Source organism: Coregonus clupeaformis, chromosome 3 (genome assembly GCF_020615455.1).
Source record: "Coregonus clupeaformis isolate EN_2021a chromosome 3, ASM2061545v1, whole genome shotgun sequence".
Taxonomy (NCBI): domain Eukaryota; kingdom Metazoa; phylum Chordata; class Actinopteri; order Salmoniformes; family Salmonidae; genus Coregonus; species Coregonus clupeaformis.
The window spans coordinates 32163628-32180218 of record NC_059194.1 but is presented as its reverse complement, the minus strand read 5'-3'; the positions used below and the strand labels follow the sequence as shown (position 1 = coordinate 32180218).

General features: G+C 41.5%; 1 pseudogene; it reads right to left on the bottom strand.

Moving 5' to 3' along the window:
- The window catches only part of LOC121544765, a 56650-nt pseudogene extending 40379 nt beyond the window's left edge, over positions 1-16271 (bottom strand).
- Positions 16272-16591: the final 320 nt, after the last annotated feature.

Below are 16591 nucleotides of genomic sequence, written 5' to 3'. Positions count from 1 at the left end.
CGCCCCATTTGACCTAGAGACTTGAAACTTTGTACAGTGCCTTGCAAACTGTAATTTAAATTGATTTTTATTTGGATTTCATGTAATGGACATACACAAAATAGTCCAAATTGGTGAAGTCAAAAGAAAAATATAACTTGTTTCAAAAAATTCTAAAAAATAAATAACGGAAAAGTGGTTTGTGCATATCTATTAACCCCCTTTGCTATGAAGCCCCTAAGCAAGATCTGGAGCAACCAATTACCTTCAGAAGTCACATAATTAGTTAAATAAAGTCCACCTGTGTGCAATCTAAATGTCACATGATCTGTCAAATGATCTCAGTATATATACAGTGAGGGAAAAAAGTATTTGATCCCCTGCTGATGTACGTTTGCCCATTGACAAAGACATGATCAGTCTATAATTTTAATGGTAGGTTTATTTGAACAGTGAGAGACAGAATAACAACAAAAAAATCCAGAAAAACCCATGTCAACATTTTTATAAATTGATTTGCATTTTATTGAGGGAAATAAGTATTTGACCCCCTCTCAATGAGAAAGATTTCTGGCTCCCAGGTGTCTTTTATACAGGTAATGAGCTGAGATTAGGAGCACACTCTTAAACATGACTTAGTACTTGGTGGCAAAACCCTTGTTGGCAATCACAGAGGTCAGACGTTTCTTGTAGTAGTTGGCCACCAGGTTTGCACACATCTCAGGAGGGATTTTGTCCTACTCCTCTTTGCAGATCTTCTCCTAGTCATTAAGGTTTCGATGCTGATGTTTGGCAACTCGAACCTTCAGCTCCCTCCACAGATTTTCTATGGGATTAAGGTCTGGAGACTGGCTAGGCCACTCCAGGACCTTAATGTGCTTCTTCTTGAGCCACTCCTTTGTTGCCTTGGCCGTGTGTTTTGGTTCATTGTCATGCTGGAATACCCATCCATGACCCATTTTCAATGCCCTGGCTGAGGGAAGGAGGTTCTCACCCAAGATTTGACGGTACATGGCCCCGTCCATCGTCCCTTTGATGCGGTGAAGTTGTCCTGTCCCCTTAGCAGAAAAACATCCCCAAAGCATAATGTTTACACCTCCATATTTGACGGTGGGGATGGTGTTCTTGGGGTCATAGGCAGCATTCCTCCTCCTCCAAACACGGCGAGTTGAGTTGATGCCAAAGAGCTCGATTTTGGTCTCATCTGACCACAACATTTTCACCCAGTTCTCCTCTGAATCATTCAGATGTTCATTGGCAAACTTCAGACGGGCATGTATATGTGCTTTCTTGAGCAGGGGGACCTTGCGGGCGCTGAAGGATTTCAGTCCTTCACAGCGTAGTGTGTTACCAATTGTTTTCTTGGTGACTATGGTCCCAGCTGCCTTGAGATCATTGACAAGATCCTCCTGTGTAGTTCTGGGCTGATTCCTCACCGTTCTCATGATCATTGCAATTCCATGAGGTGAGATCTTGCATGGAGCCCCAGGCCGAGGGAGATGGACAGTTATTTTGTGTTTCTTCCATTTGTGAATAATCGCACCAACTGTTGTCACCTTCTCACCAAGCTGCTTGGCGATGGTCTTGTAGCCCATTCCAGCCTTGTGTAGGTCTACAATCTTGTCCCTGACATCCTTGGAGAGCTCTTTGGTCTTGGCCATGGTGGAGAGTTTGGAATCTGATTGATTGATTGCTTCTGTGGACAGGTGTCTTTTATACAGGTAACAAGCTGAGATTAGGAGCACTCCCTTTAAGAGTGTGCTCTTAATCTCAGCTCGTTACCTGTATAAAAGACACCTGGGAGCCAGAAATCTTTCTGATTGAGAGGGGGTCAAATACTTATTTCCCTCATTAAAATGCAAATCAATTTATAACATTTTTGACGTGTTTTTCTGGATTTTTTGTTGTTATTCATTATGTCCTCTTTCCTCTCAAATAAACCTACCATTAAAATTATAGACTGATCATTCTGGCTCTCACTTCAAATAAACCTACCATTCAAATAAACCTACCATTAAAATTATAGACTGATCATTCTGGCTCTCACTTCAAATAAACCTACCATTAAAATTATAGACTGATCATTTCTTTGTCAGTGGGCAAACCTACAAAATCAGCAGGGGATCAAATACTTTTTTCCCTTCACTGTACACCTGTTCTGAAAGGCCCCAGAGTCTGCAACACCACTAAGCAAGGGGCACCACCAAGCAAGCGGAGATTGGAGTATCTGTCGATAGGACCACTTTAAGCCGTACACTCCACAGAGCTGGGCTTTACGGAAGAGTGGCCAGAAAAAAGCCATTGCTTAAAGAAGAAATTAAGCAAAGATATGGAAGAAGGTACTCTGGTCAGATGAGACTAAAATTGAGCTTTTTGGCCATCAAGGAAAACGCTATGTCTGGTGCAAACCCAACACCTCATCACCCCGAGAACACCATCCCCACAGTGAAGCATGGTGGTGGCAGCATCATGCTGTGGGGATGTTTTTCCATCGGCAGGGACTGGGAAACTGGTCAGAATTGAAGGAATGATGGATGGCGCTAAATACAGGGAAATTCTTGAGGGAAACCTGTTTCAGACTTCCAGAGATTTGAGACTGGGACAGAGGTTCACCTTCATGACCCTAAGCATATTGCTAAAGCAACACTCAAGTGGTTTAAGGGGAAACATTTAAATGTCTTGGAATGGCCTAGTCAAAGCCCAGACCTCAATCCAATTGAGAATCTGTGGTTTGACTTAAAGATTGCTATACACCAGCGGAACCCATCCAACTTGAAGGAGCTGGATCAGTTTTGCCTTGAAGAATGGGCAAGAATCCCAGTGGCTAGATGTGCCAAGCTTATAGAGACATACCCCAAGAGACTTGCAGCTGTAATTGCTGCAAAAGGTGGCTCTACAAAGTATTGACTTTAGCGGGGTGAATAGTTATGCACGCTCAAATTCTGTTTTTTTTGTCTTATTTCTTGTTTGTTTCACGATAACAAATATTGTGCATCTTCAAAGTGGTAGGCATGTTGTGTAAATCAAATTATACAAACCCCCCAAAAATCTATTTTAATTCCAGGTTGTAAGGCAACAAAATAGGAAAAATGCCAAGCGGGGTGAATACTTTCTCAAGCCACTGTATGTAGGTGTCTTTCTTTATGCTGAACACATTTGCCTCAAGGACCCATAAGGTCCGCCAGGATAGATTTTCCTTTTGGAAAACCTTTGAAAAAATTATTCTCATGAACCATAAGTACAAATAACACAAAATTCGGTATGTAGGCCCATGGTACAGCTCGTAACTTACCATCTGAGTAAAGCTAAGGGATTAGTTAAGAGATGGTCGAGTTGTAATGGCCGAGTTGTAAATCCACTTCACAATGGCCTATCAATTTCACCCTGCCACTGCATATAGTCATTACTATATTAACAACGTTACCTTTTTGTCATAAACATCACAATTATCCACACCACAAGCTAGAACGAGCGCAGAGCTAGAACAGACTTCCTGTGTATTTGTATGCTCATAGTAAACCACAAAGTTTGGCTTGATAGCAAATGCAGATACTGCCCCGCTAGGTAGATGAGGCGTGCCCACAAACTTGGATTTTGATGGCATTGTTTACTTCAAATGAACAACACACAGTATTCTCAGAACTTCTCTAGGCATTTTTTAAACGTTTGTTTTAATGTTTGTCATCATGCCTGTGTGGTGTTTTGTGCCTGGCTGTGTTAATTACAAACAAGTGCAAAAATGAGTTATCTTTCACTGTTCTACATACCGGGGATTTACCCCGATGTGACCAAAGATTACTAGAGGGATTTTCAGGCTGAACTGATGGGGAATCCATTTTGATGCCAGCTGAGAAGTGATACCGTCACATTTTTTCTTCACAATAAAACAGAAGATTCTCGATTAGAGGTAGCCTTACGTTAGCTAGCTTGCTAGCATAGCTGGACTAAGTTAGCCAGCTACAGTCCTGTATTCCACTCTGAAATTCTTTTGGATACAGACTGTCAATCAATTTCAACTATGTCATGGTCACTTCTAGTCTGGTATCTACCTTCAGCAGAGTAGACATGTTTTTTGTTCCATCTTTGACTAACATTAGCTAACATAAGCTAGTTAACGTTAGCAAATAAGAGTAGCTGAATGTGGTAGCCATCTATTCCACTGTTGTCTGGAAATCACACCATTACTAAAACATAAAATCGCAGATATAGCTAACTCACTCTGTGTGTTGATAGCAATGATGGTTGGTTAATTCTCAGCTGGCTAGCAATCTTGCTGCCAATTTAGTGACGCTAGCTATCTAAAAGAAAGCTGACAATATTGAAATGTCCATGTTAGGTGTGATAAGCTAGCCAGTCTAACAGATATAAATTGGTTAAATTGTGTATTGTTGTGTATTTTGTTGTAGGTGGTACAGAATCTGATTCCACCAGCATGAGCTTTCAACCCCTAGCTCTGCACAAGGTGAGGGTAAGTTGGCAAAAATATTTGCAAGCTGACGGCTAAGACGGCTCAATTTACAGTAAGCATAGTATAAACATGAATTGGGTAGTGTTTGTACGGGTTTGTGTTTGTGTTATGGGGTTACAGGTGGTTAGAGGTAGCCTGAGGATCACAGAGTACCTTCCAGACCATGTAATCAATTTAGTCTACCCCTTTTCTCATTTTACCTTTTCTCTTTGTAAAAATACACGCACATCAGGGAGCAGACACACCTTGCAGTTGTGGGGCTGAAACTAGCAAAGGACACTGAAAGGTATAAAATCAAGACTACAACAGTAATGACACAACCACCTCATTATTCTCTCTGCAGTCTCAAAACATACAGTACCAGCAAATCTTCTGCAAGAGGTTCAGGCAGTTGGTGGTTAAGAAGGTCTACGAGCCCTGCACTCACCACTTCCATCAGAGTCTTATCCAGCTGGCCGTTCACCACAGACAGGACAAGACCATTCGCCACAAGCACAAAGAGTCTCAGCTTCCCCTGCCCACAATGCTAAACACCATTGCCAGTGTACCGAAGCCAGATAAAGGACAGTGTGGCTCAACATAAGACCATGCAGAACCACCATAAAATCAATATGGATATTTTATATCAAAAACAGAACTACATATTCAACAAGAATGTTATATGGTAAAAGTAACATACAAAACAAATACAGTACTGAAGTGTAGTACAGTTCAGTGTGTCTGAGAGTGTCTCAGGTGTAGTAAAGTGCAGAGAACTAGTGATCAGCAGAATGGGAGAGGTGGTCATGATGAAATTGTCATTCACAAAGAAACATACAGTAAGACAATAGAGTATGATCCACGTATTAAAGTTCAGGGAATACGTTGTGTGTGAGTGTGTCTGAGGTGTAAAGTACAGACATCTGTGTTGTCATGATCTAACTGCCATTCAGCTCCTCTTGAGTCATCTAGGCCTGCTGCTTGAAATCCAGCATAATGTTCAATTCATCGAGAGGGATACAGTGCACAGGATACAGTTCTGCTTCAATGACAAACACAGGCAAATGAATTATGTTTCTCTCCATCTAGAATCCACTCCAGGAAGAACCCCAGGCTCCACATGGTATTGTCTCTAAGACGAAAAAGATACTCAATTATACTCTATAATACAGTTTGAACTACAGTTGAACTGTGCCAGCATAACATCAACATTAGTGTAGGTTAATTGAACATGCATACATGTGCACAGGCACAGAGATTATATTTAGACCAATATTTAGCCTAATAGAAATAACTTTTTCACAGTGACCAGACCGTACAAATTTACCTAGGTAGGCAGACAGTACCTAGCTACAACCATGTCTAACAATCAAATGTTATAAAGCCCTTTTTACATCAGCAGATGTCACAACGTGCTATATAGAAACCCAGCCTAAAACCCCAAACAGCAAGCAATGCAGATGTAGAAGCACGGGCATGCTTAGGCAAATATGTTTATAGTTAAACCAACTAATTCGTTTTAGAGATTTACAACACTAAATTGTTGTATTATTGTTTCTCCTCACTGTTAGTAAACTTAGCTAGCTAGCTAGCTAGCTTGCTGGATAGCCAATAATTGTTATTTGCATCTTTTTGGAATCCTATCTTGCGTCATGCCTGTAATGTTGTTAGAATGAAATGCATCCACTGTCATTACCATAACCAATGTCAACCTTCGTAAAATGTAGTTACATAGCTAGCTTGAGAGTAAAATTATTTACAGTTGCTGATTTTACACGTTTGCTAAAACGTTTATAGGTTTTACAATCAAGATTGGCGCAGTGGTCTAAGGCTGTGCCACTAGCTGTGCCACTAGAGATCCTGGTTCGAATCCAGGCTCTGTCGTAGCCGGCCGCGACAGGGAGACCCATGGGGCGGCGCACAATTGGCCCAGCGTCGTCCAGGGTAGGGGATGGAATGGCCGGCAGTGATGTAGTTCAGTTGGTAGAGCATGGCGTTTGCAACGCCAGGGTTGTGGGTTCGATTCCCACGGGGGCCAGTATGATTTAAAAAAATATATATATATAAAAAAAAAGTTACAAAATAAAATTCCTAATAATAATAATAATGTATGTACTAACTGTATGTCGCTCTGGATAAGAGCGTCTCCGATTGTAAAACATATTATTTTGTTTGTCATATAGATGTCTACCGGTAGCTGTTTAGCTAACTTTATCCATTTTTTTGTCATTTAGCAGACGCTTTTATCCAGAGTGACTTACAGGAGCAATTAGGGATACGTTTCTTGCTCAGGGGCACAGACAGATTTTTCACCTAGTCGGCTCGGGGATTCGAATCAGCATCCTTTCGTTTACTGGCCCAACGCTCTTAACCGCTAACCTACCTTCCGCAATACACATACACAATATGGGTTTCAGTAGATAAACTAAAGTTAGCTAGCTACCGTATTTGTCATCATCTCCCCTTTGGGTGCTGGCATCGGCTGTAGCTCAGTTCTAGCCAAATTCAAAGCTTTGTTTCGAATCCTCTTCGCTATATTCCGGTTGAAACATACATGGTTGAATGTCACCATGTTGCTAGCTAGTAGAACATCAAACAAACAAAAAAAGTCGAATTCGTGTTGATGAGAGGATTCACTTGAAGTTATTGCGGTCTGGTCAGTTCTTTCAGTTTTGCCCAGAGGATTTTGTTTTGTGTCCGCCTCTATTTCAAAAAAGCCCACTTTTGGCAGATACTGGGTCAGAGCAGGAAGCACCGCCCCACACGAGTTGTAGTATTTCAGAGACTGGAAAGAATGTGTCACCTTGTATACTTAGCAATGACTCCGCCGATAGGAACATCGCTGAAAGACATCCAATGGCTCTATCAAACAAGGACAACCATATCTACACACAAAAAAACGTATAGTGCTTAGCGAAATGCCACAAAGCAGGACTACATTTATTTTCAGATCACGTAACTCCCCCTCAATACATGGCCAATTATGTGTGAAACACATCTCACTGACCTAGAAATCCCTCAGACATGATCAAAACAAACCCAGGGTCCCCCCGGGTGAAGTTCCCCTTTAAGTTTGGTATTGATACCTTAAAAAATGAGGAAACTATTAACAATTCACTTAAAAATCTTCTTCTCATGGACTAAAAGTACCCGGAGGCAAAGTCATTAATATCCGTCGGGTGATTTGTTGAGGATTCTTCGGTGAGTGACGTCACTCCGAGTCCTTACCAAAACACAAATAATGGTGGACAGTTTCTCTCGCCTAAGATCTGAAAGCCGTAGTAACCACCAACTTCAATGACAGTTCAAATAAAATATAAAATAAAACATACCCAATAACATTGCCGCAGAGAAGGGCTTGCTATCCAGCTACAGTGTTTGAGTCATCTCTGATGTTTTCTTGCAAAACAGCTCAGCTAGCTAGCAAAATGCAAATGTACGACCCTAGCTAGCTAACGCGATAGCTAGACTACTTCTAGACTCAGGAACTCATGGGGGCTTCAGGAGCCAGCGGGTTAGATGATTCCACTATGGGCATCAACAACTGGCTTCTAGAACTGAACCGATGGACATCGGGCCATGAAATGTGGTATGTAAATCTTATGTAGCTATATGTCCTTAGAAGCTGTGTGCATATAAAGTCACTACAACCTTAGATTGCTGCACCAGACCAGTTGGTGCCACTCTAGATGTCATTGGCACCAGTGGCACCATAGAAAACTAGGGCAATAAAGCTGTGTTCGCAACCAAGTGGGAGGTGTGAATTTGTGGGAGTTGTGAAGTCGTAAATACCAACTGGTTGCATTCATGTGATTTGAACTCGTCGAGAAACGCTGATTGGCTAATGGCCAACAAGCTGCGTAAACCATAAACTAAAAGTAGATGTTTGTAAACAAATGATAGTGTTCAGAAAACATATGCATACATTTATTTTTATAAATGATGTTTTGTTGTTGCATTTAACTGCCAAAAATGCTGTTATCTAGGTAATTTCCTTAGTAGGTGACGTCAGAGGTCAGCATGTGGGAGAAGTGGGAGCTCAGGATGATAGACGAGTCAGAGACGGAAGAGGAAGCCAGACACTCCACTCGCTATTTTTTTCTGGTTCAATGAAAGTCAATTAACTAAGTAGACCAGACCCAGCTGCTATTGCATTGGTGTCTATGGGAGACCCACCCCGTTAAGTAGACTGGAACTGACAATTATTTTCAATGGTAAACGGCCTAAGTGAACCATCTTCATTTATCCACAATCTTTGGACGAGATTCCCACTAGTAATTACCAGTTGGAGGGCCGTTCAAGTGGATTTGTCCCAGTCGTATGTGGTAAATTCTCACTTGGTTAAAGGGATACTTCGGGATTTTGAAAAGGAGGCCATTTAACTACTTCCCCTGAGTCAGATTAACTCAAGGATACAACTTTTTTGTCTCTGTGTCCAGTATGAAGGAAGTTAGAGGTAGTTTCGCAAGCCAATGCTAACTAGCTTTAGCGCAATGACTGGAAGTAATAGCACTAACACTAGTTAGCAATTGCGCTAGCACTAGTTAGCAACGTCCTTCAAACTGCACACAGAGTCATACAAATGCTATCCAACAAGTTCATCTGACTCTGAGGAAGTAGAAAAAGGGCCTCATTGCCAAAATCCCGAAGTATCCCTTTAAGAATGCAGCATAACTATTGATCAAGTGGACTTTGTCTTATGCAAAATTAATGTTAGATTTAAATTATGTACACGAACAATGTAAAATATTGTGATTAGTATAATCACATTTTTGCCCTATTATGTGGTCTGAACGTAGTGAAAAATCAGTGCAGTCAGCGTATAACAGCTGCTAGAGTGTATTGATGTAATTTGGAACGCTAATGTAGAGTATATCAACAAATTTAAATCAACATGGTAAGGCTTTCACTGATTGCAAATAAAGGAAAATAGTTCCTACATAATAGAGTGCTTGCTTTGTTATTTGTTATCAAACTGAATGCACTCAAGACACAAGCTCAATGCACTAAGACATAACATTGGGCAGATACTGTATGCGTTGGGGAGATGAATGAGTGAAATGAGCGGCTCACAGGAAATCCCCCTCAGTGGGTTGATGGAGGCTGAAGAAGGATGTGGGAGCAGAGCTGGGCTGGGAGGGAGAGGATGTGTGTGTGTGCGTGCATCCGTGCGGTGTGTGCATGCGTGTCTGTCTGCTCCAATCAGGCTCCTATTACTAGGGCTTATACATTGAGCCAATGAGCAAGACATTTAAGCAGGGCTCAGAAAAGCAGGAGCTTATTCTTTTATTTTTTTAAACGACAACCCATCCCTTAACCCTTCATTTACAGACTATGGGATAGGAAGAATAGATGAAGCATGGGTAAGGAAAAGCCTATGGGATTGTCATAATATACTGGATATTACATTTTTTTGTGTGGGTATGTAAACAATATGGATGTATATGGTCCACTGTTCGAACTGTATGTGTGACCGACCACCTCTATTCGGTCTTATGTTGCAACATTTGAAATGGTGTTTTTTACATTGGATAAAAGTAGAGACTCAGAGCTACAAAATGGTATATCATGCACTGCAGTTGAGTAACAATGGGAAAGTAATTATGCTTTGAAAGTTGATAAACTTGTAACCCCACTTTTGAGAAAATGTCCCTTGAATGTTTTGGTACACCTACTGGAGAGCACTTATTTTTCTACACCTATTCAGCGTCGTTCTCTTAAGCCTTAGCCCAACCCATCTCTTTAAGGATTCACGTGAGGCCATGTGCTAAAACAGAGTGAATAAGGTAATGTAGTAAACAAGATTTCAAGACTAAAAGTGGTGAAAGTAGTAGTCTACACTAAGGAAAAAGTCCAGGTAAAAATACACTATCTAGTCCTTGGCCTATATCCTAATCTGAATTTGGTGCAGGTCATGTTGTTCTTCACATTGCAGTCTCTGGTAAACACACACAACATTAAATTAAATCTAAATGTATTTGTCACATGCACAGGATACAGAACGTGTAAACGGTACAGTGAAATGGTTAAATAGTAGCAATATAAAAAATGGAAAGTATCCATAAAAAATATTGTATTCATATTTTATAATTATTAGATGATGCTTACCCAGACACACTTGTCTAAATTGATGGGTCATGTGAAAGAAATGCTATAACCACCCCCCCCCCAGCCACATCTAGCTAAGTGGATGGGTCACTATTGTCCAGACATGTAAACAAGTTCATGAAATACAATAGATGGCCGTAATCACCCCCAGACACACCTGGCTAACTTGATGGGTCATGAAATCATCTGGCGAAGTGGAGTCTTTTGTTTAGCTAGCTAAACAATGAAGCATAAACCCAACCCATACAGCCACCATGCATGAAATACTGTAGTATGAATCTGCAGGTAGCTAAAGCTAACCAACTAGGTTAAATGTTAACTAGCTAGCTAACATCAGGCTATAACTAACAATGCAAATGGTTTTCTGAGACACCAATAATATTGCTACACAGATTATACACGTAACGTTAGCTAGCGAGCCAGCTAAAGTTCGCTAGCTAGCTAACAGTAAGCTTTAACTTGCAATGAAAACGACTTTCTGACAAAATTAGAAACGTTTAATATCTGAAAAGCTAACTTGTAGCGTTCTATCACTTGCAACTACGTAGATGATTTTAATTGGCTGATGCAGATTGAGACATAAAACATTTTTCAAGAGTTCGCAAGTATCACTTGCAACTACGTAGATGATTTTAATTGGCTGATGCAGATTTTGAGACATAAAATGTTTTTCAAGAGTTCGCAAGTATGAACCCTTGGTTTTCTGTTGATTGGTCTTAAATAAACAGAGTCCAGAGCCATCCTCATTCTCACATCCTCCTCCTCCCCCAAAGAACCCTGAGGATCAACGGAATACAACGCCAGAATGTTCCAAGAATGTTCCCAGAGTTCCATGGTTCTGCTATCTAATTTAACTTTCCTTGGGAGTGATTGGAGGAAGCTCCTGCTGTCCGATCTTGCCTGGATAGGAATGCATGCTATGCAAATTCATAATAATAACCTGGACTTATAGAGAAAGAGAGTGTGTGTGTGTGTGCATGCACCTGCCTGCCTGCCTGTGTATGTTTCTGAGTGTGTGTTTGTGTGTGGTGCCCGCGTGTGTGTGTAGTGGCGAGGGGTGGCCTAAGACCAGGGCCTGTCACCAAGCACGTTCCCACATGGCTGCTGTAAACAGGTCCCACACAGTCATCCTATTTCCCAAGTAAAAGTAGCCTTTGAATGACCAAAACATCACTCATAATATTTTTACGCTATTAAAATGTTCCGGATTCAATACACTTGACCTTATCTCTCATCTCTAACTATCAGGAAGCCTGAAAGAACAGGCTGAGTGGGCGGGGAGCTTTTATTTATGAGCTCACCTTAACTGACAGCTCTTTGAAACGCCCTTGTGGTCATTGCCAGGTAACAAGGTAAACAATGGGCCACATGTCATTCTGAGCCTAAATAGCATGCCTCAACCCATTTTATCTGCAAAATGCTCTCATGGTCAACAGATCTGTTCGTGGACTGTTGGATATCAGACAAACATTTCTATTGTTTTGTAACTAATTACAGAATACAGTTCCCTGATACACTTCTTCACCAGACTTAGTAAAGCCTGAATCACCTTAGAAGCTTAGACATTAGTGAATGTACACGAAAACTGCATACAATAAGTGTACCGGACAATTAGCATTAGCATTAGAAATTACAATATGTTTGTAATTGTGTGTATTGATCAGACATTTATTTGATATTTTACGATAGGCCAGCATATCCAAAATATTGATCAACATGAACACTCATGAGAAATAAAGGTGAGAAATAATTTGACATAAAAAAATGTTTTTTAGCCATAAGCCTAATATAGGTACCCGGCCACCCTACAGTGTCCCAGGACCCATTGATTCATACAATTTGTAACACTCATCTCCCGTCCGAATGTTTGAATAAAAAAACTATACAAAGTAACAATGTGATATCATACAGTATCACGTAAAAGGGAATTACTTTGGCTTTAGGAAATGCAACCAACTACAGAGACTGATGGGGAGGGGAGGGGAGCGGAGGGGGACCCATGTACCCCATTTCAATCAAGCAGGTGTCAGTCACCCACTTGGCTTCAGTCACCCCCAAGATTGAAGCAGGAGACATATCCAGCTATTTCCTCCTAGTCAGGCCTCTCATTCTGGGCAGACAGGGGTCCTGGGATGGACAGCTCGCACAGCTTCCACACATACGTCGCTGGAGCATTTTACTGTTGGTCTACACCTGATGTTTATGAAGCATGGGACAAATTAAATGTGTTTTGATTTTATCAAGGGTGACCTCGTTGAAGAGGAGATCCAGGAACCTGTCTACGTAGCCTGTAACATTTTTGAAAAGGGAAATGTTTGTTAAATGGGTAGTGAATTTAATGTTATTTTATTTACTGTTCTGAGTTATGATGCTATCAATTCATTAATGTTGTGATCTACTCATTCTACAATGTGTTTTCTGGTGTTTTTGATGTATGCAATATTTTGTTATGCACTTGTTTGTGAATGTTTTCAATGTTTCTAATTGGATTTTTTTTGTGCCTGAAATTCTCAATTAATGCAGATTTGAAATGAATAACTATGACTTACAGTATGTTGGGTCTGTCTTCACAGGCTTCACAGCATATCGCCCCTTCTTTGCCTTGGGAAAGATTATATTGTATCACATAATTCCTGCTGCAGTTGCCTGGGAAGCTTTATGTAGATTTTTCTAAAATGTCTATCACTACAGCTTGATGATATTTGAATGACAAAAGGAGATGGAAAGTGAAATAATATTACCCCTCATCATCATGATTAGTCCCAATGACACAAGCCTCATCAACTGTAAAAAATTAAATTAAAATAAATACATTTAAAAACGACACAATGGAATGGCAAAATATGATTTTCAGGGGTCAATTACAAATACTACACACAATCCCCTTTTGTGGACAACATTACTGGATAAGAGCGTATGCTAAATGCTAAAATGTAAAATGTGTCAGCTATGTACTGGCAGTTCTAAGACTCAATGTAGGGGGTTTAGGGATGAAGGAACAAAAACCATATAGTGACTATCAGGTGTGTTACAGAAAATATAGAGTTCACAAGTCAAAGCAGTCACAGCCACAGTTGCATTATCTAACGTTAGCCCCCTGGTCCCACCCAAAATGTTGGCTACCGTATCAAACTCTGATACTTACATTATGGTCAGTGCTTGCAAGATCCACTGTCAATGACGCATCCGTCTTCAGGATTAGTTTCCTGGCAAGACCCATCGAATGTTCTCCCCAATTGATAAAGCAACTTCACTCGAAATGTGCACTGCACACGCGTGACATGATCGTAATTTTCAGTCAGTCCTTCCACAGAAAGCTAGCTACGAAATGAAAAGCAACCCTTGCTGTCTTCATTCTTTGGAAAATAGTGTAAGGTTAATTTTACACTATGGCATCCAGTCACGACACAGTGTGCTTTTGCCAGCATGCTGGTATGTAGCTTGCTAGCTAACAGTCATACCACAGATGAAAGGTTACCAGTATCTTTGGTCGTACCTTCTGCTTGAGCTAGCTACTAGGTTTGTAAACAAAGCCAAAGCAAGGTGTAGGGGCACGTGATGACGGTTTGAAGGTAGTACATATTTAAATTAGTTCAGGTAAGATGCTACCATTGGCGTATTGCATTTCCGGCTTTATGTGATGTTGCATAAAGCCGGAAGGAAATCCTTGATAATGCCTGCCTCCTAAATCCAAGTCTTTGACACTGGGGAGGGGACCAGCAACTTTCTGATCAATCTTTATCAATGTACAGTACCAGCTACAGTAATTTTTCATATTTGGGTCACCCTATATAAATATCATCCAATGTAATGTTTTCTTAGCCTCCCTCATCGGTCTGCACTGCTCTGTCCCTCACCACAACGTGCCCGCAGCACGAGTCCCCTCTCCACAACATATTTTGTTTCATTTCCTTTGAGATGTTTTCTCTACAGCCGTGGCGGTGGGCACTGAATGGGTGAATATTATATCATATATGTCACTGCCTGTATCAGTGCCAACTGTCTGGAGATGGAATTTATGGAAATGGGACCACTTAGATTTACTTCCAGATATGAATGAAAAAGCTTCTCAGACATGTTTCAGCAGTTGGTAAATAAAATACATTTCCATCTGACTGGAAGTGTGCTGAGACTTTCTCCAGTTTTATATTTTGCCTCCAGCACCTTCACTATTCCGTTTTGGGTGTGGGTAGATTATGGTTTGTGCCTATTATGGCTTGTGAAATTGAATATGGCACCAAAATGTATATTAATTTACCATTATATTTTATCATGTGTCTTATCACATATTGAGGGTTGTTTTAATTGTTGATTATATTATCAAATTAATAGGCTTACTATCGTTTTTTCATTAAAACTGCTGGCCTGCTGTGTCTTGGATATTCGTTTGGAAAGGGATCAATAAAATATGTTTACAAAATATATATATATATATATACCTACCAATGGGTAACGCTAGGAAGAACGGCAGCCAACAAAGCGTAAACATGCCAACCACGACTCCCAACGTTTTAGCTGCTTTCTTCTCCCGGGAGAATTTCAGAAGTTTCACTGTCAGTGAGCTCCTTGCCTGGTTTGCACGGCCCTTCCCAGTGCTGCTGCTGTCATCCTGTACCTGAGATCCCTTGTGGATCCTGAGCGTGAGCTCACTCGTGTTCATCCTCTCCCTCATCACCCCGGCCTCCAAGTTCTTGGTGGTCCGTTTGGCGACTACATAAACCCTAAAATACATGGACAAGATAACCACCAGCGGTATATAGAAGGAACCGAGGGAGGAAAACAGTGCGTAAAACGGTTCCTCGGTGATGAGACACACCGTGTTGTCCGGCGACGGAGGCTGCTTCCACCCGAGGAGGGGTCCAATGGAGATGACCACCGAGAGCACCCAAACCCCAAGCATGGCCAGCAGTGCCCGCTTCTCGGTCACTATGCTCGGGTACTGCAGCGGGTGGCTCACCCCGATGTAACGGTCGATAGAAATTACGCACAGGCTCATGATGGACGCTGTGCAGCACAGAACATCCACAGCCGCCCAGATGTCACAGAAGATCCGGCCGAACACCCAGTAGTTAAGGATCTCCAGGGTGGCAGACACCGGCAGCACTGTGGTTCCCAGCAGCAGGTCAGCGATGGCCAGGTTTATAATGAAGTAGTTGGTCGGGGTCCGCAGGTGCCTATTGGTCACCACAGCCAGGATGACGAGGATGTTGCCCACAATGGCGAACACGATGAAAGCCCCCAGGACGAAGCCGAGCGGGATGGCATGGGTAAGGTCCACTTCACCAGGCGACTCTGACAACCACGGTGTCCCCACTGTCCCGTCATATTGTTCCAATAAGGAACCATTTCCCCATAAGTTTGCCGCATCGTCAGTGGTCAGATTCATTTTGACTAAAGAGGTTCTCCATAGCAGGTTTCTAATCACATGGAGCTGTAGCACACGAAAACGAGCAACACCATGTCAAAATACATTTACTCAGTTAGGCCAAGTGTTGTTAGGCTACATGATTATTGGAGAAGTTATCAAGGATTAAAATTCCATTTGCAAAAAGGTGCGTTTTCTTAACGTTCCACTCAATTATGAAACCAATTGGGTGAAATTGTATCATAACGAATTTTGTCACATCCGTCCACTTGCAGTGCAGTCTCGCTTTCTCGTTGTCTCTCTGTTTTCCCCCTAAACTGTCTGCTTTAAAAGTACGGAGGGGGCGGGCAGAAGTACCCCTGTGTGCTCCTGTCAAACCTCACTGCTCGGCGCGCAATGCTGTATAGGCCACAGCTGCTCTCTCCTAAACACAGCTTGACTGTATAAATTGGCTGATATACGGGAACACAAAAATACGTATATAACTCAATAGCTCAAGAATAACGTACTAGGAAAATCGTTCTGGCACCGCAGAAAACGCATGGATTTCTGTGTTGGTTTTGTGGTGAGGTTTATGCATGCAACGTTTCAGGGCTGCCCCCCACCCCTTTGGATAATGACGAAATGACTTGGTAAAAAATATATAGAGAGATGTTATATAGACAATAACCTCCTTATGTGACTGTATATTA